At 44.6% G+C, this 16,123-nt stretch overlaps 1 protein-coding gene across 2 annotated transcripts in view; it reads right to left on the bottom strand.

Annotated features, from left to right (window-relative positions):
* C12H16orf86 (chromosome 12 C16orf86 homolog) overlaps window positions 1–16,123 on the bottom strand; it is a 276,171-nt gene that overhangs the window by 170,911 nt on the left and 89,137 nt on the right. The window lies entirely within an intron of this gene.

A 16,123-nucleotide genomic window follows, 5' to 3' on the forward strand; every position in this document is an offset into this window, starting at 1 on the left:
CAACTGTCTGCTCATCCCGCTTCCACTTCGCCAGAGGGGAGCCCATTTCTCCGGCCGAATCGGGAGACAGGACGGTACCATTCGCTCCAGCGTCACAGCTGCACGTTTGTACTGTGTTGGACTTCCGGTGATTGGGACCCATACCCCCCCTTTAGTACCAATGGAGACTTAAGACGAGGCTCCTGTGAGCCGCGCCCCCTTTTCCCATCAGATTCCGTACCACTCTGTACCAAGGCCACAGCTTCAGCTGGCCAGGCATCTGTTATGACTTCGGAGCACAGCGAGTACATTCCTCTGACAAGAACCAGTTTCTACCAGTATACAAAGTGCAGAAAACAAGTGAAAAGCATAACATGGCTTCTCACCTAGAAAGGCTCAGAAGATGGCGACAGCTTAGAAAATGGAGTCGCTCAAGCATAGGCCACTATTCCCATAAATGAGCAAAATTAGTATGCAAGACAGCATAAGAGTACGCCAAATCATTAGGCAAGCACTGCCATCAAGCAAGATAAAGTCGGAAACAGAAAAGGCATAATCGAGCCCTACTTTGTAGCTTATTCATACTATGCAGGCCTACACATCACTATATTAGATAAAAATATACTGAGATGGTAATGGGCAACGGTCATAATCGGGCCATTCAACCATATAAATGGCACATTCATTACAGTGAGTGAGTGGGTTCATAAGTGATGTATGGGGGAGTGCATTTTTGACTGTATAGGTGAGCGAATACATGTGTTAGTATCTGTATGAGTAAGTGAATGGATGTGTGAGTAACTGGGTGAGAGAGGCTGTATGAGTGAGTGAGCAGGTGTGTGAGCAGCTGTATGGCTGACTGACTCAGTGTGTAAGTGGCTGTATGGATGGGTATGTTAGTATTTGTATGTCTGTTTGACTGTATGTGTGAGTAGGTGTATTAGTGAGTGGGTGCATGAGTGGCTCTTTGGGTGAGTTAGTGGTTGTGTGAGTGACTGTATGAGTGACTGGAAGTGTGAGTGGCCGTATGAATCAGTAAGTATCTGTGTGAGCACTTGTATGGGTCTGTGAATGGGTTTGTGCAGGAGTAGGTATATGTGAGGTTGTATAGGGGTATGAGTGGGTGTGTGAGTGTTTAGCTGGATGATGTAATTTGAGATGTCATGAATGATGTCACTGGCAATGTCATGAGTGATGTAATATGTGAGGTCATAAGCAGTGCATTGGAGGGGCATACATTCTTCCCTGCCCCCTTCTTTTTTTCTTTCTTTTTTTTGTTGGACTCGACTGAAGCGGAGTCCCAAGATGGAAGCGGAGTCCCAAGATGGCTACCAATACTTCCCGGTAAAAAAGTTGGCAGCCAATCACATTTTGCCACGATTAGACAGCATACACTGTAAGATTGGTGTCAGACTGACTCTGAACACCCCCACCGGGTATGTTGGCTTTTTGTACCAACTAGCTCAAAGTGCCACTAGAATCTCCTCTTACTAAGGGGAGAATAGTTCCTGGCAACCATCGAACATGACAACCCTGATCCTTCAGGACTGTGGAAACAATATACTACCTTTCTCTCAGTCACTTGTGCTTACTTAGCCAGCCTCAGAGAGATAGACAGAATAAACAGGCTGGGAGTTTTCAATAAGTATTTATTGAACAGTTGTTATTCTCGTGTAAAAATAAATGAGCTCCAATAACTGTTAAGACAGTATAAGATATAGATGATTGGCATACTATAAAGGCAAATGGATGGTATAGTTCTACCAACTTACAATAATCATGAATCCATTTGAGTATATAAAACCCATGATAAAAGATGCGTACTCCTATGATGTCTCCCTTACTAGATGTACCTAGCCTGTGTGTAGGTGTTAAGCCAAGAATCCCTCCAGGATTTAGTCAACCCCATTACCTGAAGTGAGAGACTATTGGGGCCCCGTCCTGGACTCAGGATTGACACCCCCAAGGGATGTTTTAGACTAGTGCGAGCTGGAGTGTCTGCATGCAGGAACCTCAGGGTCTCTGGTCAGTGTGTCGGCTGGGAAGTCTCGGTCTTTTCTGTCTTATCTTAGCAAGATGTAATGTATATATACCGATAGGTCTCCCCCGGGGTCCTACCTTGCTGTGTTACTGTGTGGGCCTAAGGATGATGTTGGGCATGAACTTTATACATAGATTTTATTCAAGAGATGGTAGTCCTGCTGTGCTCCCAAGAATCATCATGCATAATGTATGAGATTTCGAACTAGGGAAAACCTGAATTCTGAATGCAGTGTTGTATCTAGGAAAAAGGTCAGTCCCTGTAAACCCTGACAAGTGTAATGTAGGAAAAATATAGGTGACTGGTAATGAAATTACCAAGGCCTATATTATGGTACCTATATGGAATATAACAATTTTGGCACAGAGACTGTCAGATCCTCGGAGTATCCACATCCCTATATACACAATTCTTTTGTGTTTAATTTCGCAAAAACTACTGAACGGATTTACACCAAATAAAAAAAAGGGTTCTTTCTGGACCAAGAGCGACCTTTCTGCCAAATTTGGTGTTATTCCGTCCAGCTGTTCAGACTGTAGTCGCGACAAAAATCTCTACAGGAATGAACATCAGAAACGCACTTTGTTTGACCTCCCCTTTTCCCAGCATCCACTAGCTGGATCACTCTGAAACTTCATGCACAACAAACATCACCAGGGCACTTTTTTGAGAAACTTGTAGAGGATCGTTACCCGGCGCCAAAGATATAGGAAAGTCAACGAATGCTTTTCCTATGGAAACATGGTCCTAACTATAAGTGACCACTGGCAGCCGCCAGTAGGTAATATATAAACATATTGCACCTTATACACTTACTATTTTGTTGAAAAGTCATATGCTTGATACAGGTATTACGTTGTTGTGCCTGCATGGTAAAAGCTGTTTTTTCAGGGCATTATTAAATAAAAAGAAAAAACCTGAATGTCACAGCAAAACTAAATGCTACACATTTCAATGGGGTTTAAGCAAAATAATTTTACAATTCCCACCGCTGGCTCTATCAGGGTTTCACACAATTTAAAGTGGCCTTACACAGATACTACAGTGCCCCAAATATCTACAGTATCTTGGCAGAGCTTAAAGGGTCATAGGCAATTATTAGGCACAACTGTTAGTTCATCATCAAGCTGTGCAAATACCCACCATGTTGAGAAACCCGGAGGTGAGTTTCTTCCGAATTTGAACAGCAGAGTTCACACAGACAATTTTTATTTTCTTAACCTAGGATTTTTTTTTATAAGTTCATGATACAGTCTCTATATCATTTGTTCTCAAGGTCCGCGCTACCTGTTCGCTGGGATGTGGCCTGGTGTGAAGAGTAGTGATGTGTTGCTTGCAGTCGCACCATCTGAGGAGGTTTGTGAGCAGCAGCCTATCTTCTCACTTGCGGTACAAAAGGGGGTGGTGATGGACGGAGCATCTGAATCAATCAAACACTCACACCCAGTCAAAAGATCTGGGTTTAATCCATCACCGTTCTTTAGCCCACTCTGCCACCACAGTTCAGACATGGCTATATGCAAATCAGTTTGGCCCTGTGCCTCATGGAAACAGTCCAGCCCGAACTGCCAAGCCATGTCTTCCCTGGACCGGAAACAAGCTTCCAAGGACCAGTTTCTGGCATTCCAGCCGTCTTCAGCCCGGCTTGCTTGAATCCAGTGGCAAAATGAGCAAGGGACTCACGTCTGAGCATACCCTGCCACACTTATGGCGGCCAAAAGCGGTACAAAAGGGGGTGGTGATGGACGGAGCATCTGAATCAATCAAACACTCACACCCAGTCAAAAGATCTGGGTTTAATCCATCACCGTTCTTTAGCCCACTCTGCCACCCCAGTTCAGACATGGCTATATGCAAATCAGTTTGGCCTTGTGCCTCATGGGAACAGTCCAGCCTGCTGCAGAAAGAACAGCAAAGCAGACCTGGCTGGCAGCTGCTTGTCTTCGAAAGTTGTGGCCTCTGGATTGTGGCAGGTCTTCTGCTACGACAGCGTCATCACTTCTCACAGGTTGCACCAACCATTGAAGCAGCACAAGTCCCTCAAGTCATGCTCCAGGGATATCGGACTGCATGATGTTATTCGGGTTACTAAAAACTTCACATAGTTTACCACATGAACCCCACAGTAAGAAGAGGTGACACCCTCACAGGTCAGATCACTTCAGTTTGCTTGCAAGGTAAGTAAGCAAGTAAGATTCTTCTGGATAGTCCACAGGCCAGAAGTACCGCTGGGCTTAGCCTCCTGGAAAGACTTTCCTCCTGCAGGGCCAGGAGCTCTAATTTTCTCTCTGAGCTTCTAGGTGATAGGCAGACCCATAGCTTCTCCAACATCATGCACACACTTTAGGTGATGCCGCCTCCCCCTCATTTCTGGGAGACTGGCTGCCATGCAGGCACCAGCCCTGGATCACATAAGTTCTTTCAGCACTCCCAACTTCATACTCATGTTCCAGACAGGGTAATGTGATCCACTGTCAAAAGTCCTAGAACTAGTTTGGGGTGGTTCCTATTCCAATGTAACTTTCTGGCTGCAGTGCAGACACATCCTTTGAGTAAAGTAACGGTTCTCACGGCACGTGGAGATGATGCTCACTCAATGCAGGAGTATCACAACACATCACAACACATAGGCACAACGAATTGTGAAGATTCTGCACCTAGATGTCATCAGCCTTCCTGAAGTGGGCGACTCAAAAGGGCAGGCCCTGTGTATAAACTTTCTCACCCGTAGCAAAATATTCTGTCTGCCGATTCACCACTCATACCAGTCACCAAATGGCTGCGCTTACGAAGGACAAATTAGCAGTACCCTGCTAAAGAGTCACATAGAATTTCTAAGGGTAGCACTTTCTCAAATCTACATCACTTCAGTATCTGGGTCTCCTACCTTCAGCTCCAGGAAAGCATGCCGTACCCTTCCACTGCCTGGGGAATTAATATCCATCCTCCATCTTGTGCCATGTTAAACCAAGGGGTTTCCAAAATGAATCCCAGTGGTACCAGCAATCGCACTTTCACCACAACATGAAGAGAGAGAGTCTCTCTCTCTCTCTCTCCTCCCCCCTCACTATCTCTCTCTTCTCCCCCCCTCTCTCTCTCCCCTCCACATAGAGGTTTTAGGTGTCATATCTAAGCATAATTTACATAAGTGAAGCTGGTAGGCCACACGCCTACAATATCAGAAAAATGGTCTATTCAGTACTAAATTTGGTGTGCTGCCACCCTGAATCCATGTCAGCACTCCAACACATGGATAGTAGTCCCATGTCAGTAAAGAGGGCACACTTGGTCTCTTGACCTTGGAATGCCCGTGGACAGACTCAAGCCTCAGCACACAGGCTAGGTTAGCAAGCTGGCAGGATACAATTTTCACGTGAAGTCGGATCACTCAAGTGCAGGGGTACAAGCATGTTTACCATGCAGGGGACCTTCCCATCCCAATAATGTTAGTAGTAATTAATCATAAAAATTAAAAAGAAAGTTCACATTGCAAGTAAATATGGACTTTCTGTAGGCATGTTGTCGGAATCGGGTATACATTCGCAGAAAGAAAAGACATGTAAGAACTAACCAGGTCAAAGATTGGCATTTAATACAAAACTGTGTTATGAAATACCTGAATCTACCAATGGAATGCCAATATTTGAAACATTAATAGACATTTATTAGGAGGGCTTTAGCAGTCACTTTCATCTAAATCAGGGGTCTCCAACCTTTTCTGTATTGAGAGCTAATTATGTTCAATAAAACACATTAACAGCTACTAATATTATTAGTGCAGTATAATTTCAATTTCTTTATATGTATATTAATCCAACCAAGCAAAATCTTTCTAATTTAATAAGCTGGGCTGCACACAGGTGAGCTACTCAGAGTTAGCTCAAGAGCTACAGTAGCTCACGAGCTACTGGTTGGAGACCCCTGATCTAAATGAACAGATCCCTGGTGTTCCTCGGGAGCACCCATTTTCTTTTTCATAGCAATGTATTACATGGGGATGCACTGCAGGAACTTGAGCATTCACCTGCCTGTGCCGTGCCTGGATGTCTAGACTGGGATCGCTCTTTTCCTCTCTTCCCATGCTTTCTGTTGGCTACAGGGACATCAGAGTGAGTCAGCTGAGATGATGGAACATCCTTGCAACCTCCTTTTCCTGTTTGTCTGCATGGGGTGATTTCATTCCCACAGCACATTCCCCCACTCCTTTAAGGTCAGGCTTGCATCCTTTATATCGGAGCGGGGAACACCTTTTTGGCCAATGGTGGGTGGATAGGTCTTTAAAAACCTGGGAATGAGGGAGTTTTATGATCAAAGATATAATAGGATTCACTCTGGTTACCGACTGGCCTTCCACACCTCCTCTCATAATGCTCGCAGGCTGTCAACTATAGTGGCATGTATATTGCATCATCAAAGCAAGTTGTAACCAATCACTTCCTAGTCATCCCAGGAAGTGCCATGGAGGATTCTTATGTAAAGTAGGTAATTTTTTAATGAAGTGGGCCACAAAGATTTGTGAGCTCTTCTCTTTGCGATCGCCCCCTGTTTTTTAGGGCTCGCCCCTTTTCTATTTCGCAGAAATAGAAAACAGGGGTGAGCCCTTATGTCGCTGATCTGCTTCTTTCCCCAAAGGCTCTATTCAGGCAGCTGATTGGCTCTCTTCAAGCCGGATTCCCAACAGTTCACGAGAAATAGAATCACGTGACAAGCTCCTCGTGGACGAGCTTGCACGATCCTTGCTAGCAGCATTTGGCACATCAAAGGCTTCGCTGCCACATCCACAATTGAAGCTACGTTGAAAGGCTTCTGCTGCCCCGCCCCCGCCGTCACTTATTCAGGGCCGCATAAATGTCAATGCAGTACTGCTGTAACCACATGCTACTGGACGCCCGTCACTTATTCAGGGCCGCAGCCCCTGCCTCGCTTCCCGGCTCTGCTGTAACCACAGTGCGCACTAATGAAATGCACCTCGAGAGTCACAGTTAGTTCTTTGTCCTCCATTTGCTTCAAGCACCTAAATAAAGTATTTCTTGTTCAAAAACGGCTAATATGAACAAACGCCACTCATCCATGCAACGCCAATCTTACCCACGCAGCTCTACTCACCAACGTAGCGCCACACTCACCCATGAAGCGCTACTCACCCATGCAGCTTCACTCTCACCCACGCAACGCCACTCACCCACGCAACGCCACTCAGCCACGCAACGCCACTCCTTCACAAAACGCCACTCACTCACGCAATGCAACTCATACAGCATAACTCTCACCCATGCAGCCCAATTCTCACCTACGCAGCGCAAATCACACCCACGCAAGTCCATTCACCCACGCAAGTCCACTCAGCCACGCAACGCCAATCTCACCCACGCAGCTCTACTCAGCCACGCAGCGCCACACTCACCCATGAAGCGCTACTCACCCATGCAGCTTCACTCTCACCTACGCAATGCCACTTTTTATTATTGCTCGCAATTTTGGCACTTAAGATGTGAGAGCATGCCACCCACCCCTCCCTCTCTGCATGTGTTCTCCTCCTTTTGTCAAATTAATTCGCATAGTTGTGCTTTAGTGAGCCCACAGTAGTAGAGCACACAACATGAAAAAAATGGCATAAATGTCAATACAGTACAGCTTTACACCACCCACTTGTGGGATTTAAAATTATAATAGCAGAGTTGGCAAACAACCTCTATTTTTACAGGCCCTGCTGCAGTCGTATCATGTCACACTTCACGGCCATCTGCCTGACTCGCAGACTTTCTCCCCCCAGCATTCTCTGGCGTCACACTTTGTCTCGTTTCACACACTACCCACAGCCACATCCCTACTCTGATGCACAAAACCTTCAGTGTGTTCTTAATATTCTTTAAAAAAAAATTAGACCTACTCACTATGTCCTCTTAACCACTGAACATTTGTAACAAACAAACACAAAATAAATCTACAATTGTGTGGTCCATCATGTTTTTTTTCAAAGGGAGGCCTGGGGGAGTGTGTTGACAAAACCACAGCAGAAGACTGGCGTGTTTTCAGTTCAGCCATTAAGATTCTTATCTGTTGGCGGGCATCCCCTGTAAGATGCAAACATCAGCTGCAAATGTGTGGGTGGGACATCATGTTTTTAAGGGAGGGATGGGGCCGTCGGTCACGAAACCACACCAGGATACTGGCGTGCTTTAAGTTGATCTATAAAGATTCTTATCTCTTGCCGGACATCCCCTGTGAATTGCAAATAGGAACTCAAGGACAAGAAACAACGGAACTTCCACAGTCACATCAGATGTTGTAAATGTTGTTTCCCGACTTGGTCTTTGCTGTTTACGTACTTGCATCAAAATCTAAGAGGAAAGTTTCATTATTTTGGTACATTTGATGTACTGCGCGCAAAGACACTTACCACACCTTAAAACACATCCCCCCCTTCACATTCACACGCCGTGAAAATTTCCTTCCTTAATCCCATTTCTTAGTAGATTTTTACGTAATTTTTCAAAAGGTCGTCTTTCCTTGACCATTATTCAACTTAAATGTTATTTTCCTTCGATTCAATGATATTTTTAAAATTATTTCTGTCCCCCCTTAACTCGGTCTCTCATTTTTTTCATCTCTCAATACAGACGCCAACTCCCATCACACTCTGCTCCCTCTAACGTGACTCTCGTGCACAACTCACATACACACGTACGTGCCCTTATCACACCAGCAAGTCCCCACAGTCACCCACGCAGCGCCACTCTAACATATGCCTCGCAACTCACACCCACGCAGTGCAACTCACACCCACGCAACACCACTCACCCACGCAACGCCCAGCCAGTTAACGCAAATCACCCACGCAACGCCACTCACCCATGCAACGCCACTCACCCACGCAACTTCAATCTCACCCACGCAACGCAAATATCACACACGCAGCTCCACTCACACGCAGCTCCACTCAGCATCACTTTCACTCATGCACCGCCACTTTGAGGCACGCAGCTCTACTCTCACACACGCAGCGCAAATCTCACCCATAAAGCGCAATTCACACACACGCAGCGCAACTCACACGACGCAACGCACTCTCACTCACGCACTGACACTTTCACCCATGCAGCGCTACTCTCACCCACGCAGCGCCACTTACAACTACGCAGTGCTACTCTCATACATGCAGCGCAAATCTCACCGACGCAGCGCAACTCTCACCCACGCAGCGCAAATCTCAAACACGCAGGGCAACTCACCCACGCAATCCAACTATCACATATGCAGCGCAACCCCACTCACCCACGCAACGTAAATATCACCCATGCAGCTCCACTCAGACACGCAGCTCCACTCACCCACTCAGCATCACTCTCACTCACGCAGCGCCACTTTGAGGCACGCAGCTCTACTCTCACACACGCAGCGCCAATCTCACCCATGCAGCGCAACTTACACACACGCAGTGCAACTCACACACACGCAGCGCACTCTCACTCCCGCAGCACAATTCTCACTTACGCAGCGCAAATCACACCCACGCAACGCCACTCAGCCACGCAACGCCACTCAGCCACGCAACGCCACTCAGCCACGCAACGCCACTCAGCCAACAACGCCAATCTCACCCAATCAGCTCTACTCACCCACGCAGCGCCACTCAGCCACGCAGTGCCACTCTTAACCACAAGCATGTCTGTGTACTCCCTCCAGCTGGACCCCAGCATATCCGTGTACTCTTTAACAATCACACACACATGCAAATTTGTAACCCCATTCATGTACAATTCTACCTGCACATAATTTTAATTTTTCAAACAACTACAGCTTGTGAACATACTTTCAACACACAACACAGCATATACTCCAAGGCCATGACCCCTAGTAGCAATGATACCTTCTACGACTCACACTCACACCCCATCACCTCACAACTCACAGTACTGCACGCCTTACTCTGCAGCATGCCGCACACTGCTGCACGCTACACACTGGTGCACGCCACACACTGCTGCACGCAACACACACTGCTGCACAACACACACAGATGCACACCACACACTGCTGAACGCCATCCATCCATCACACTACATCCATCCATCCCTCACACAACATACAACCTTCCCTACACTTCATCCATCCATCCCAATACATCCATCCATCCACCCCAACCCATCCATCCATACACCCCCCAAACCATCCTTCCATCCATCCCCCTACTCCATCCATCCATCCCTCCCCGCACCAAAATGATCCCTACACCGCACCACACTCCATTCCTACCATGTATAAAACTCCATCACTCACCCACCCCACACTCCATCCCTCCCCCGCACCACACTCCATCCCTCACCCACACCACACTCCATCCATCCCCGCACCACACTCCATCCCTCACACGGCCCACACTACATCCCTCATCCACACTCCATCCCTCGCACACACTCCATCTCACGCCATCTTACCCTGCCTCTATCTCTCACACTTACTCTATCTGTTGCACTCCCTCTATCTATCTTACGCACCCCCTCTATCTATCTATCACCCTCACTATCCATCACATCACCACAGCATCACTCTGGAGCACCACAACATCAATATGCGCTAACAGATCAACACTGAACGCCACAGCATCACTCGCCACACTCACAACATCATTCTAAGACAACAAACCATCAATATGTGCAACAATTCAACAACAACATATTAAAATATGTTCTCTCAATTTTCATAATTTTCATAAAAAATTAAAAAAATTTAATCTTTCACTTCTGTTCTTGTATTTTCATCACTATAAAAAACAATAAACTTAATCATCAAAAAAATTGATAAAGTTTACGCTATTGCCATTATATATTACAAATTCATGACTTTAACTATTAAATATTGGGATTTTTTTTAATTTTTTAATATTAATACATCAAAGTCGTGTAAAGACAACACATTTTGCATTACAAATGCTATAGGTGTCACATTTCCACTAATTAACACTATTAGCATTGTAAATGCCAAAGTTAGAATTTTCCACAAGTTAAAATTAAAAAAAAAAAAAACTTTGTAATTTACAATAATAATCCCTCAAACTTTACTAATGCGAGCCCTATTGCATTGCAAATGCTTGTTTCCCCCTGGTTGCTGTTCATCTTTTTTGGCATCTAATTCTTTTTCATACAGTTGCTTGCTATGAGTTCAGAAAAGATGCATGGTGGCGATTGGGGAAGGTTGCTCTTCAGAATTAAGATAGTTGAAAAGGAGGGCTGACCAAAGGCTGCAACATCCTCATTAAAATACGAACGTGTAACTAATGAAAAGCTGGTTGGATTATCTGAGATCTTTTGGCTTGTTCTAGTAGCATGAAAGGGCTATTGGTGATACCATTTGTGAGGACATCTGTGACATCATGTCTGAAGTTATGAGAACTGAATTGGGTGAGATATGATCACAATGCTTAGCATGACTGGAACATTTTAATAGTTTTTAGACTTTTCTTCATAACCATGACCTTCTTACTCTTTAATGCTATGAATTCGAAAATATGACCAGTCTGCAGTGAAACCTCGACTACAAACAGAACAACCCCATCTGCCTGAAATCTATTTTTTTAATGTGGCGAAAAATCTCAACTGTAGGTAAGTGATACATTTATCACCTTATCCACAAGGGGCTAAGGCTAGTGTGCAGTTAAGGACGCTTGTATATAACATAGCGAATATTGACATTCATATTATAAAAGTGTATATCATCAGTATACATGTCCATCATACACAATTATATCAGTATACATCAATTAATCATAAATAGCCAATAAAATTCATACACAGCAGAAAAATAAATATAATGACACATACTCTTACAAACCGAAAACATACTTCATAGTTGTACAAAATAAGCGACCTCTACTAATCAGAATCAGTGAGACGTATTCCCTGGGAAAAATATCTGTAGACAAGCGCCATCAAAAAACCTATTAGCATACACTGGTGAATGACATTGTCTAATGCAATGAATAAAACACCTGTCGTATATCTTCAACTTAATGACTGTATATTTTCAACTTAATTACTGAAAAATGTTATTATACTACCCTAATATGTTTGGAGCTAAAACTGCCTGAACCTAACTCCTTACTCACATGACATATAACATGACAGGAAACTGATTCCTAGTATTGTTTAAACTGGCCACTATCCACTTAGGACCCGACTCCAAACTCACATTTCAAGCACAATGAAATTCCCTCCAGACATTTCACAGCAAAGTACTGGAAAAATGTGCATTTCAATGGGAACTGTGAGCAGTAAGAATTCTCAATTTTTCATGTGCAACTTGAAATACCATTGTTTTTGCACATCTCAGAGGAAGTGTGGCCTTACAGCTCCAACTGCCATCTTTGGCAATGGAGAACAAATGATTTACCTTTGGTAACGCTCTTTCTGGTGGATACTCTATTTAACTGCAGACTCCTCATCTTTAGAATATCCCTAGGCGCCAGATTGGATCCGGAAGATTTTTTAGCATAGCTCCTGATATACGGTAGGTGGTGTCGTGTAGCCCCATGTTGACTCCATTCCGCCCCAAAAGTGACACCTGGAGCCCCATATTAGTGCCACCCAAGTGTGATGACGCCAGTTTATTGACTCCCCACACATTATTTTTCACTGTAAATTCCAAATAGAACACACTATCATCTCATTTTAACCAAATTGACACTTTCCTTGGCGGGCCGGCAATTGACTCCCCACACAGACTAGCACAGTCTTTCTTCAATCTGTATCTGCGAACTCATCCAAGATGGCGACCACCAGTGCTCTAATAAAACAAGCGTGGTTTCCCAATCCAGTAGTTTCTGCCATTGTGCCTGGGAACCAACAGCACACCGTTGCTGTACTCATTAGAAGTAAGAGAACCGATCACAAATGGGTCCCGATCCCCGCTGTACGTTCATGAACCCCGATTTTTGCCAATCCGCCTACTGCCCTGTTGGCTAATTCGACCCTCCCCTCCCCTTCTTTCACCCCTTCAGCTCCACAAACGCTGAGCCTTCAATACAGCCCCTCCCTCACTAAGGAGGACGTGGACCAATACCCTGCCTCGCACTAACCGAGTGCTTCACCCTGGACAAGAGCCTCTCTCCCCTCACTAAAACATTTATGATGAGAAGCACGTTAGAGGTATGCGTCCTATGCTCCACAATTAATAAATCACAATTGTGCGCCTACTACCGATCACTTATGTAATCTCTTTTTCCAGCGATTCGTATTAATTCACGACCCACCTGGGTCTCTGTGGCTCGGAGAACCTGCCAATCGTTAACTCAACGTGCCATAATCATCATCATCATTGTGGTAATCCCCCTCGCCGGTTGCCCACCATAACTCACGCGCCGGTCATGCCACTGGAATAAATTTAGGCACCATGTATTAGCCTTGCATAGACGGCAATTCGAGTATTAAGACATCCCATTACGCCCTAGCCATTAGGCACTGCATGCATATGTAACCCTAAAAAGAAACACCTAGCAACGCGCTAGAATATCCTCGCCAATTGGTCATCTATTCCGCCGTACACGTTCCTTTTTCAAAGCTATTTATCCTTGTGCCACTTTGAACTATTTATCTTTGTGCCACTTTCTTCTTCACAGTTTTTTAATATTCACAAATGAGCACTCTGTGATATGATTTACCACTGTAACACTATGTGCTTGCTTTATAATGAACAGCCTCTTTCATGACACCTACGGATAAACACTAGCTGTTCTTATGTTTCATTATGTTTCACCTGCTCGCCTGAAATCACCTGATATGTGCACTCATGAAAAAACAGTTGTTGACATGCTGAAAACTTTACTATTCCGGTGATTCTGACAGGTCACTGTCCTTTGTTTCCCTGTTTTTTTATCCCAACAGGCGTTATTGGTATACACCAGGCAATTGTTATTTTCTAGTCCTGATGATGATCCCTCTAATTAATGAGCTTGGGATCGAAACGTCGTCGACATTTCAAAATAGTACCACTATGGTCCAATGTGTGTAATTATTGTGGTTACTATTTAGTTAAGCTTGTTTTATTGAATGCTGAATGCAAGCTACCACAGCTCCTAGTTTTTGCCTGTAACTTCTTTTGTTTAATTGTTTATTTGTTATTCCGTTTTCCCTCACTTCCCTCCTTGTGTCGGGTGCAGGATTGCGTCCCGTTGTAATGTTCTTTCGTATATTCCTTACTATTTTAAAACATTGTCACAATAAAAATTCTCTGTCCGGCTGGGCATTGAATATATATAGCACCCAACTAGGTCTATATCGAATTTTTCCTAAATATAATTGTTTACTTAGGACCATTGTTTTCTATAAATAAATGTCAGTTTATTTCTTGGCACTGATCACACCTTCGGACACAGAGCCTATAAAGCATCTCTCTGTGCCAGTGTGCTGAGCTCTAATTTAGGACCTTTTTAGATGGATTGAAGGCCTTTCCACAAAACGGAGAGACAGGAGGACAGTGAGGAATCTGGGGTTAGATAGATTATCAACCAGACTCTGATGGATACTTTTAACCACAGATTGCGCACCAATAGATTCCAAAGCAGTACCTCAACTGATGGAGGCGGTGCTTAATTTTTAAAAGAATGAGTGCCAGTGCCAAAAGCTCTGCTCAGAAACCTGCGGCCAGTGAAATTAGATGTTGATGCGCTGAATACCAAGGCTGCATTGTCTTGAATTCACTCCACTCATCTTTAATCCACTGCCACACATCTCAAGCCCATTTTCTCTTTCTTAAAGGTTCCTGCTTTCTCCCTTTATGATAGTTTCTTCATCATTTCGCTGTGTGCATTCTTTTCCTCTGTTGCTCTCTGTAAATGTCTTATGAGGAAAAATAAGTGCCAGTGGGCCACACTAGCTACCACCGGCTCAAATTAAGCACTGGGTGGAAGGTCTGTGGAATGACCCAGACAGAAAATTCCTGCAGGACTGACCAGCCAAAATACTCTCACAGTTGGACCTGGCTAACTAGGCAATAATGCTTGGTGAATGGGTGCAGTGATGCCCACATTGACGGCATACAGATATCTAGGACAGGCACTCTCCATGCCAACGAAGTGGCATCAGCCTCAGGCCTGGGTGACTAGGTCCTCGGTTTTCTGACGGCTGATGCTTGACCAGTTTTTAATGTAGAGGACTACCAATATGGAAAAAGTTTTTTTTTTAACCCCCTTGCCTTTCTTTGATCCAGAAAACCCCACAAAGAGCTGATCATCTATCCGGTGGTCTTCAGTACGATATACGTAAAAGGCCTGCGCTGTTTTCGGTTTAAACAATTGCATCTCTCCTCCACTTTCAAGTGGTGAGATGGAGCAAAGAATGTCAGAACTGTAGTGGACTGCAGGCCATGAAAGGGAGTCATAACATTTGGTTGGAAGGTCGCTCTAGTCCTCAGCACCAATTTGTCCTGAAAGAAGGTGGTGTAGGTGGCTTGACTGAAAAAGCCTGAGGCTCACTCATTAGACGAGCTGAAGTTACTGTAATGAGAGAGACTATCTGTAGAGTAATGAGATTGAGAGGGCAGTCATGCATCTTCTCAAATGGAATGCACATAAGAAAAGTAAAGACCAAATTAAGATCTCACTATGGCATCATAAAGGGTTATCAGACTAATCCTTTGAGAAACTGAAACACAACTGATGATTTAAACACAGACAGTTGGTCAGTTAAAAACAAAAATGCCAACAAAAAACATTTAACAGTGCCCTCTACAAGTCCTTGCTGGGCCGAAAACAAAACAAACAATAATACAGCCAACAGTTTGACCAGCAACAAGTCCGTATTAAGGGTACCACTCCAAGCCACAAATTTCTCCCAATGTTCACAGTTAAAGTTAACCGACTTCGTGGAAGAATGCCTGCCCGAAAGGAAGACGTCCACTACTTCAGGAGGAAAATCAAATGCGGTCAACAACTTTTGCCCAAACTCCACAAATTCAGGTGTAGACTGATCAGTCCCCAGTACAAGAGCCTGCCCTGCTATGAGATAAAGGTTTCTCCCACAGTGGCAGCCTGTTTGAAGAACAGATGCTCTAGCCTGGAAGTTCCAGTTTTTAAAGTGGGTAAAGTAAGGAGAGTGGTCTGCCGCTGGT

Source organism: Lissotriton vulgaris, chromosome 12 (genome assembly GCF_964263255.1).
Source record: "Lissotriton vulgaris chromosome 12, aLisVul1.2, whole genome shotgun sequence".
NCBI lineage: Eukaryota > Metazoa > Chordata > Amphibia > Caudata > Salamandridae > Lissotriton > Lissotriton vulgaris.